Source organism: Orycteropus afer, unplaced genomic scaffold (genome assembly GCF_000298275.1).
Source record: "Orycteropus afer afer isolate SDZICR_OR568_19922 unplaced genomic scaffold, OryAfe1.0 scaffold00012, whole genome shotgun sequence".
In the NCBI taxonomy this organism is placed as follows: domain Eukaryota; kingdom Metazoa; phylum Chordata; class Mammalia; order Tubulidentata; family Orycteropodidae; genus Orycteropus; species Orycteropus afer.
Window position 1 is genome coordinate 3,682,755 of NW_006921599.1, and position 10,361 is coordinate 3,693,115.

The following is a 10,361-nucleotide window of genomic DNA, read 5'->3' on the forward strand; positions in this document are numbered from 1 at the left end:
GAAGTTTCTGTTGACAAATTTACCCTTTCACTGATTCTTTTCTTGCCTGTGTCTGGTTTACTAATGAGCTCATCAAAGGCATTCTTTTTTGTTATAGTTTTTTTTTTTTTTTTTTTCCCTAGCATTTACTTTTGATTCTTTCTTAGAGTTTCTATCTCTCTACTTGCATTATTCCTTTGTTCTTGCATGTTGCCCACCTTTTCCATTAGAGCCCTTTGCAAATTAATCATGGTGATTTAAAATTGCTGATCTGATAATTCCCAAATCTCCACGTTATCTGGCTCTTATTTTGATGCTTTCCCTGTTTCTTTAGACTGTATTCTCTTTTTTTCTTTCCTTTTAGCATTCCTTGTAATTTTTTTGTTGAAAGCCAGACAAGATGTGTTAAAAAAAAGAAGCTATAGATTTTCAGTTTGTTCAGCTTTTTCATGTTGTGAGAATGAGAATTGTGATTTCAAAACTCTTGACATGTTGGACTAGAATTTTTTTTATTATTCTTAAAGTTATTTTTAATTTACTGTCATCAAATAGGAATTCCACAGGTAAGAGAGAACTAGGTAATTCAGACCAATTTTCTTGCTAAAAATGATAGGAAATCTAGATGAAATATAAAATTAAGTTTAAAAACCATCAAAGGACTAAATGTAGTGAGGAATTACTGGAGAAAAAACTGAGAAGAGGCAAAAATTAAGAGAGCAAGCATGGTATTTGGCACTACTTTTGTCCTAGAAAATATTTGCAGATATTCAAAGGGCAACTGAAAGATCAAGCTCCGCTTTTAAAAACTCCTTAGGTAGTAAGAGCTATATCTAGGGCTGCCAATGTTGGAAGCCCTACAATGCACCTCATACTTTGGGGCTGAACACTGAAGGCCTGTGTTTGAGAAGTAAGGATGGAATAAAACTAAATGATTTCTAACAAGAACTGTAGCCTCTCTTCAAGTTATTTGGGAAATGTAGAAGATCTAAAACCTTAAAATTAGAATAAGGTGAATCTGGGTTGCTAATAATGCTCCAGGATGATGGCATAAGCAAATAAAAATCCTCTTTGGAGCAAGATAATATAGACCCATGTCTCAAACTATTTCTACAAATAATTTTTCAAATACAAATGTTCTAGCATACAATAAAAAATAATGTGGCAATACTTCTTCAATTTAATAAAAGATACCTACACACACATATGTCTATGTATATCTATCTATCTATCTATCTATCTTAATCCAAAACTCGTCATTTACTTACTGATCACACACTTAAGGAGGCATTCTCACTAAGATCATGAACTAGACTAGAATTTCTACTATCTCTGTGATTACTCACTATTGCATTGGGGTATTTGTTAATGTAATTGAACAAGGGAAAGCAATTAGAAAAGCTTAAGAACTGTAAAAGGAGAGGCAAACTTTCTCTCTTTGTAATGATACAATTGTCTGTATGGAAAAACCTAAGGAATCTATGAAAACCACTGCAAACAATAAGATAATTTAATACATAGCAGTGTATAAAATTAGCATACTGAAATAAATATCCTTGATGTATGAAAGCTATCAGCAGTTTGGATTTATAATGAAGAGAAGACTCCATATACCATAACAAAAAATTAAATACTTAGAAATAACCTAGTAAGAAATGTGTCAGACTAATATAAGGAATACTGTAAAACACTCTTAAAAGAGTGAAAAATAAATTTGAACAAGTAGAAAAACATACTGTATTCTTGAATAGAAAAAGGCACCATCATAAAGATGACATTCTCCCTAACTTAGTTGTAAATTTAATGCAATCTCAATAAAAATCTCTGTTTTTATTTTATTTTATTTTATTTTTTCTTTTGGGGGGATCTAGAAAAATTGATTCTAAAATTCATGTGGAAGAATAAACAAGTGGGAATAGCTATGAAGTACTTTAAAAGAAGAGTATGTTGGCAGTGGCTAATCCTAGTAGATTCTATTAAATCATCTTCAAGTCTCTAAATTAAAATTGCAAAATACTGGCTTTTGAAAAGACATATAGATCAATGGATCATATTAAAATATCTGGAAATATGTCCAAAGAAAATTTAATATGTGACAAAACTCTAAATCAGAGGGGAATAATGTTAGAGCAACTGGATCAATGTAAAGAAAAAAAAAAAATGATTTTTTTTCTCACTAAGTACTTCAGGATAAATTACAAATGTATTAGTGATATAAATGAAAAACAAAAACAAAAATTCAACCCTTATAAGTACTAGAAGAAAATAGGAATACTTTTTCATAACCTGAGAGTAGAGATTTCTGTGACTATAAAAAATCTAGATTCAATAACAAAAAATTGATAAATTTGACAACTTTGCAATCAACGATAAAAGCAAAATCACAAGATAACTATAAACTTGGAAAAAAGACCGCAACTTATGCCACAGAGCATTAATATGTAAATGTAGCAAGAATTCCCTAAAAATTGAGAAGAAAAGACCCACAACCTGATTTTAAAAACGATCAAAAGTATAGACAGTTCACAGAAGAAGTGTGCTAATGGCCCTCATTCACAATAAGAGAAATACATGTCAAAACTACACTGAAATATTGTCTCCTTTCTATGAAACTAAGGAGCTCTGGTGGTTTATAGCATTTGGCTATAAACGAAAATGTCGGTGGTTTGAATCCACTAGCTGCTCCAAGGAAGAAAAATGGGGCAGTCAGCACCCATAAAGATTCACAGCCTTGGAAACCCATTGGGGGTTGCTATGAGTCAGAAATGACTTGATGGCAATGAGTTTCGTTTGGTTTGGGATCTATGAAACTGAAAAAGTTCTCAAAGTTTGACAATGTAATTTTTTGGTGATCTTATGGGAAAATAGGCACTTTTAGACAAACAAAAGGGTAAAAGACATATGGGACATGGTCTACCGTGTGAAAAGTTCTAAATAGGTAATTCATGTAAAAGAGGGGAAGGAAAGAGAGAATGAAACAGAAGCAATATTTGACGATGCAAAACCAAGAATTCACCAAAAGGTATAAAAAACATTGACTCCTAGAAATAAAAATTACTAAGAACCCCAAGAAAGATACCAAAACCAAAAACCAAACCCACTGCTGTGGAGTCGGATTCGGCTCATAGCGACCCCTCCTTGGGTTTCTGAGGCAATATCACTTAAAGTAGATTGCCCAACCTTCCTTCTGAGTAGTGGCTGGTAGGTTTGAACCGACCTCCTTCTGGTTAGCAGTCAAATACCTTAGGCACTACACCATCAGAGCTCCCCCAAAAAGGATAAAGGGAACAAAATTCCACCTTGGCTCATCATAATCAAATCACAAAAATTCAAAGTCAGAGAAAATGATAAAAGCAACTAGAGAAAAAGATACATCAGTTTCAAAGAAGCAACAATAAAATTGATAGGTAATTTCTTAACAGAAATGATAGAAGTAAAATGATGGCATGCCAGTTTTAAAGGGCTGGAAGGAATTAACAGTCAGTCTAGAATTCTATATCTGATAAAAATATCCTTTAAAAGTAAAGACAAAATAAAGATATTTCCAGGAAAAGAAAATTGAGAGTATATGTCAATAGGAGACTTACATTAGGAAAAAAAAAATGTTCAATGGAGTTCTTAATATTCTATATCTTGATTGTTGTAATGTTTACACAAATTTATGTTGTTGTTGTTAGGTGTCATTGAGTTGGCTCTGACTCATAGTGACCTTGTGTACGACAGAACAAAACACTGCCTGGTCCTGCACCATTCTCACAAGCCTGGCTATACCTGAGCCACTATGTCAATTCATCTCATTGAGGGTCTTCCTCTTTTTCACTGACCCTCTACTTTGCCAAGCATGATATCCTTCTCCAGGGAATGGTCCCTTCTGGCAACATGACCAAAGTTCGTGAGACAAAGTCTGGCCATTCTTGCTTCTAGAGAACATTCTGGCTGCACTTCTTTCAGGACACATTTGTTCATTCTTCTGGCAGAGCATAGTATTTTCAATATTCTTCACCAACACCACAATTCAAAGGCATCAGTTCTTTCTTGGTCTTCCTTATTCATTGTCCAACTTTCACATGCTTACAAGGCAATTGAAAATACCATGGGTTGGGTCAGGTGCATCTTAGTCTTCAGAGTGAAATCTTTGCTCCTTAACACTTTAAAGAGGTCTTTTCCAGCAGATTTGCCCAATGCAATGTGACATTTGATTTCTTGACTGATCTTTCCATGGGTGTTGATTGTGGATCCAAGTAAAATGAAATCCCTGACAACCTCAATCTTTTCTCCATTTATTGTGATGTTGCTTATTGATCCAGTTGTGAGGATTTCTGTTTTCTTTATGTTGAGGTGTAATCCGTACTGATCTTCATCATCAAGTGCTTCAAGTCATCTTCACTTTCAGCCAGTAAGGTGGTGTCATCTGTGTATCACAGGTTGTTAATGAGTCTTCCTCTAATCCTGATACCATGTTCTTCTTCGTATAGTCCAGCTTCTCAGATTATTTGTTCAGCATAGATAGAGTACACAGGAATCAGATTGATTATATCTGTGGCAAGAGGTGATGGAGAAGCTCAATATCTTCAGCCAAAACAAGGTGAGGCGCTGACTATGGAATAGACCACCAACTGCTCATATGCAAGTTCAAGTTGAAACTGATGACAATTGAAACAAATCCATGAGAGCCAAAATATAACCTTAATTGTATCCATCCTGAATTTGGAGATCATCTAAAGAATAGATTTGATGCATTAAACACCAGTGACCTAAAACCAGAGGAATTGTGGGATGACATCAAGAACATCATCCATGAAGAAAACAAAAGGTCATTAAAAAGACAGGAAAGGATGAGAAAACCAAAATGAATGTTAGAAGAGACTCTGAAACTTGCCCTTGAATGGAGAGTAGCTATAGCAAATGTAAGAAATGATAAGATAAAAGAGCTGAAAAAAAGATTTCAAAGAGCAGCTCCAGAAGACAAAGTCAATTATTATAATGAAATGTGCAAAGATCTGGAGTTAGAAAACCAAAAGGGAAGAACATGCTCAGCATTTCTCAAGCTGAAAGAACTGAAGAAAAAATTCAAGCCCTGAGGTGCAATACTGGAAGATAATATGGGCAAAATATTGAATGATTTAGGAGACATCAAAAGAAGATGGAAGGAATACACAAAGTCACTGTACCAAAAAGAATTGGTCACTGTTTATCCATTTCAGGAGGTGGCATATGATCAAGAACCAATGGTATGAGAGGAAGAAGTCTAAGCTGCACTGAAGGAACTGGCAAAGAACAAGAGTCCAGGAAATGCTGGAATACCTATTGAGATGTTTCAACAAACAATTGCTGTACTGGAGGCACTCACTTGTCTATACTAAGAAATTTAGAGGACAGTTACTTGGCCAACTGACTGTACCCATTCCAAAGAAAGGTAATCCCACAAAATGTGGAAATTATCGAACAATATCATTAATATCACACACAAGTAAAATCTTGGTGGAGATAATTCAAAAACAGTTGCTGAAATGTATTGACAGAGAACTTCCAGAAATGCAAGCTGGATTCAGAAGAGGATGTGGAACAAGAGTTATCACTGCTCATGTCAGGTGGATCTTGGCTCAAACCAAAGAATACCAGAAAGATCTTTACGTGTGTTCTATTGACTATGCAAAAACATTCTATTGTGTGGATCATAACAAATTATGGATAACATTGAGAAAATGTGAATTGCAGAATACTCAATTGTGCTCATGAGGAATGTATACATAAACCAGGAGGCTGTTGTTCAAACAGAACAAGGAGATACTGCATGGTTTAAAATCAGGAAGGGAGTGTGTCAGGGTTGTATCCTTTCACTAAACTTATTCAATCTGTATGCTGAGTAAATAATCCAAGAAGCTGGACTATATGAAGAAGCATGGCATCAGGATTGGAGGAAGACTCATTAGCAACCTGCGATATGCAAACGACACAACTATACTCGCTGAAAGTGAAGATGACTTGAAGCACTTACTGATGAAGATTAAAGACTACAGCCTGCAGTATGGATTATATCTCAACATAAAGAAAACGAAAATCCTTACAACTGGATGAATGAGCAGAATTATGATAAATGGAGAAAAGATTAAAATTGTCAAATATTTCGTATTAGTTGGTTCCACAATCAACACCAATGGAAGCAGCAGTCAAGACATCAGACGATTTATTGCCCTGGGCAAATCTTCTGCTAAAGACCTCTTTCAAGTGCTGAAGAGCAAAGATATCTCTTTGAAGACTAAGGTGCGCCTAACACAAGCCATAATATTTTCAATCATCTCATATGTGTGAAATGTGAACAATGAATAAGGAAGAATGAACAAGAATTGATGCTTTTGAGTTGTGGTGTTTATGGAGAATACTGAAAGCACCATGGACTGCCAGAAAAATGAACAAATCTGTCCTGGAAGAAGTGCAGCCAGAATTCTCCTTGGAAGCGAGAATGGCCAGACTTCGTCTCACCTGCTTTGGTCATGTTGTCAGAAGGGACGAAAAAGGTGAAGGCTATCTATGAGATGGATTGACACAGTGGCTGAAGTGATGGCTTTGGTGTAGCAAGGATTGTGAGGCTGGCACAGGACCGGGCAGTGGTTCGTTCTGTTGTACATAAGGACTATGAGTCTGAGCTGACTTGACAGCACCTAACACAACAACAACAGGGCAGAGTGGAATTGCCTCATAGGGTTTCCAAGGCTGTGATCTTTATGGAAGCTGACTGCTACATCTTTTTTCCATGGAGTGGCTGGTGGGTATGAACTGTTGACCTTTCAGTAAACAGCCAAGCACTTAACCACTCTGCCACCAGGACTCCTCAGATATATTCTAATGACACAATACAAAACTTTCAAATGGCATTTAATATGTAAGTGGTACTAGTAATATTGTTACTTTGAAACTATTATATGAATATTATATGATAAAGAAAATAAATGATTTTATTACTCTTGTGAGGAATCAGAATTTTCAATGTAAAAAAATGAGTTAAAAGTACAAGATAAAAGAAGTTAAGTAAAATCCTGGAATATACTATTATCATATCCCTTTTCATTGCTAATCTTACAAATTAATGCCACCCCCTCCAACCCTGGGCACACTTGCTACAGATTTTCTTTCTGTCAGACTATTAAAAGCAAAAATTTGGTCTTAGTTGTCAATTCTTTTTGCTTTTATCTTTATGATCTCTTCTACTACATTTTGGTTTATTTTATTGTTCCTTTTTTTTCTCTTTTCTTGAATGAAAGTTAGTTTACTTAGGTTAATCCCTTAATGTCCAATAGTTTTTATTTTTGTGTGTGCGTGTGTGTGTTGTTCTTGATTTAAATGTGAAGATAGATACCTTCTGTAGAGAACTGAAGATGTTATTTTCAAATTCCAAATATTGGACTGCATTAATTATGCCCTCTCATTCAAGGAATTAGCCTGAGAAAATTCACATATGAAGTTAGATTTGTAAGACAGAAAAGACTGTAGTCGGTCTTATAAATTAAAGATGTCTTCTGAAAATATTAAATGTGAATGATCCTGTTTCCTAATTGAGGTTCTGATTATCCAGATTCCCATTTTCTAATACTACTAATTCAAAGAAGGTGTGGTCCCCCAAGGAATATTTTTCCTTTCAAAACTTCACCCCTCTTAACCAAAATCTTTATTATTTAGTATCATTTTGGCAGTTCTCATTCCTTTTGACCACCAGTTCTCCAAGTTCAACCAACTTTGTTCAGAAACATCTAACTTTTTTAAAAAAATAATGTGAAGTGATTCATTTTAATTGAACAGAGCTTATTCAGAATTTCCAAAATGAAATTTGAGCGCAGACAAAGAAAGCTTCAGAAAGAAAGGCTTATTTTTCATAAACTACTGAAAACAGGAGGCATAAAATGAACATCTGTCCCTGCCTTTAGCATTTGTGGTTCCTACCACAAAACTGAATGGACATTCTTCATTGTTTTTCTGTGACTCAGCCCTTGTTCATGAATACTTGTATAGAACAGAGACACACAGAACAGCAATTCTTCACTAGTTAAAATTGTTTATACATCCTTGTACCTATAATTCACAATTTAAAAATTCCCCTAAATGCGTTTGTTTGTATGTTACTCATGTTTAACACTGGGGCTTTTGAGAAATTCCTATGTACTATTACACTATGAAATGTCTCCCTATCATGGAAAAAGAAAAGGTTGTGGAGAGTTGAGGTGCCCTGAGAACATGTGCAGGAACGCAAGATGACTGTGGGAATCTGGGGAAAGAAATTATTCCTCCAAAAACTAAATGAGAAGGAGTGTGTAAAAAGTACTCCAGTATTGGGGAGGATAAACAGGACAAGGGAAATGGACAGATTTGGGTTCAAATCCTCAACCTGCTATTTGTTATTGTTGTTGAGAATATACACAGCAAAATATACACCAACTGTTTCTACATGTACAATGTAATGACATTAGGTTGTGCAACAATTCTCACCCTCCTTTTGTAAGTTGTTTCTCCCTCATTAACATAAACTAACTGGATCTTAAGGTTCCAATCTAATCTTGTGAGTTGCTGTTGTTAATTTGATACCATATAGATAGTTCTTAAAAGGGCATAACGCTCAAGGCAGATCTTTTTCACAGCTAAGATAAACTATTATTCAGTTTTAAGATGACTTCAGGGGATATTTTTGGTTTAAAGTTTAAAGATGATCTCAGGGCATTCCTCCAAACTTTGTGACTCCAGAAAGTCTGGAATCCTTGTGAATTTGAAATTCTGTTCTACATTTTCCCCCTTTTGATCAGGATTTTGCTATGGAATCTTTGATCAAAATATTCAGTCATGGTAGCTGGGCACCTTCAAGTTCTCCTGGTCTCTTGGCAAAGGAGGCAGTTGTTCACAGAGACAATTAACCACACAATCCATATCCTCCTCCGATTCCTGACTCTCCTTCTTCCTCTATTGTTCCAGGTCAGTAGAGACCCATTGTTGTGCCTTGGATGGATGCCTGCAAGCTTTTAAGAGCCCAGGCACTATGCAGTGAACTAGGAAGTTGAACAGAAGCACTAAACCCATTATTAGGCTAATTAACTGGGATGGCCCATGAAATCATGACCAAGGCACCAAAACCCAAGAGGTGTTTCATTATACATAAACAGCCTCAGCAGCCACGCTTTTGTTCTTCCTATTGTAAATATATCTATCACACAACTTTTGTCAAATCCACTTTTTATAGTTGTACAACTTATTGACAACAATTACAACAATCAGTTGTGCAGCCCTACCCTTAATCAGTGCAATTTTCCCATTACTGTTAGTCCCCTTTTCTCCCCTCCCCTCCTGCACCTGATAACCACTAATAAACTTTGGTCTCTCTACATTTGCTTTTTCTTGTCTTTTCCTATAAATGAGGTCATATAATATTTGTCCTTTTGTAATTAGCTTATTTTGCTCAGCACAATGTTGTCCAGCACTGCCTATTTTGTAGCATGTATCAAGACTTCATTTCTCCTACTGACTGAATAGTATTCCACTGTTTTGTTTAACCATTCTTCCACATTTTGTTTAACCATTCTTCTGTTGGTGGAAATTTAGATTGTTTCCACCTTTTGGCTATAGTGAATAGTTCTGCAATGAACACTGATGTACAAATCTCCTTTTGAGTCTCTGCTTCCAAGTCTTTAGGATATATATCTAAAAGTGGAATAGCTGGGTCATATATTAGTTCTAATTTTAGTTTTTTTTAAAGAAACTGCTACATTTTTTTTTCACAGTGGCTCTTCCATTTTGCATTCCCACCAGCAATGGATAAGAGTTCCAATTTTCCCATGTCCTCATCAACATTTATTATTTTCTTTCTTTCTTTTTTTTTTTAATCTTAGCCATCTTAGTGGGAGTGAAATAATATCTAAGTGTGGTTTTGATTTACATCTCTCTAATAGCTTATAACATTAAGCATCTTTTCATGTGTTTGGTGGCCATCTGAATGTCCTGTTTGGTGAAATGTCTATTCAAGTCCTTTGTCCATTTTTTGATTGGGTTATTTGTCTTTTTGCTGTTGAGTTATCAAAGTTTTATATATGGTTCAAAATATATTTATTATTTTTGTTGGATATAAAATTTCCAAAGATACTCTCCCAGTTGGTAGGTTGTCTTTTCACTTTTTTGGTGAAGCCTTTTTTTTTTTTACTTTTATTGTGGTGAAAACGTACATTAGCTAACATAACACTTCCACATTTACAGCTCAGGGACATTCATTAAAAATATGGAACACTTCACGAATTTGCATGTCATCCTTGTACAGGGGCCATGCTGATCTTCTCTGTATCGTTCTAATTTTAGTACATGTGCTGCCGAAGTGAGCATTTTGGTAAAGTCTTTTTTTTTTTTTTTTTTTT

The 10,361-nt window shown here is 35.2% G+C and overlaps 1 non-coding gene across 1 annotated transcript; it reads right to left on the bottom strand.

Annotated features, from left to right (window-relative positions):
• Positions 1-10,222: 10,222 nt before the first annotated feature.
• On the bottom strand, positions 10,223-10,329 carry LOC122151168. The gene has a single exon (XR_006164018.1). It is a non-coding gene; the product is annotated as a U6 spliceosomal RNA (small nuclear RNA).
• Positions 10,330-10,361: the final 32 nt, after the last annotated feature.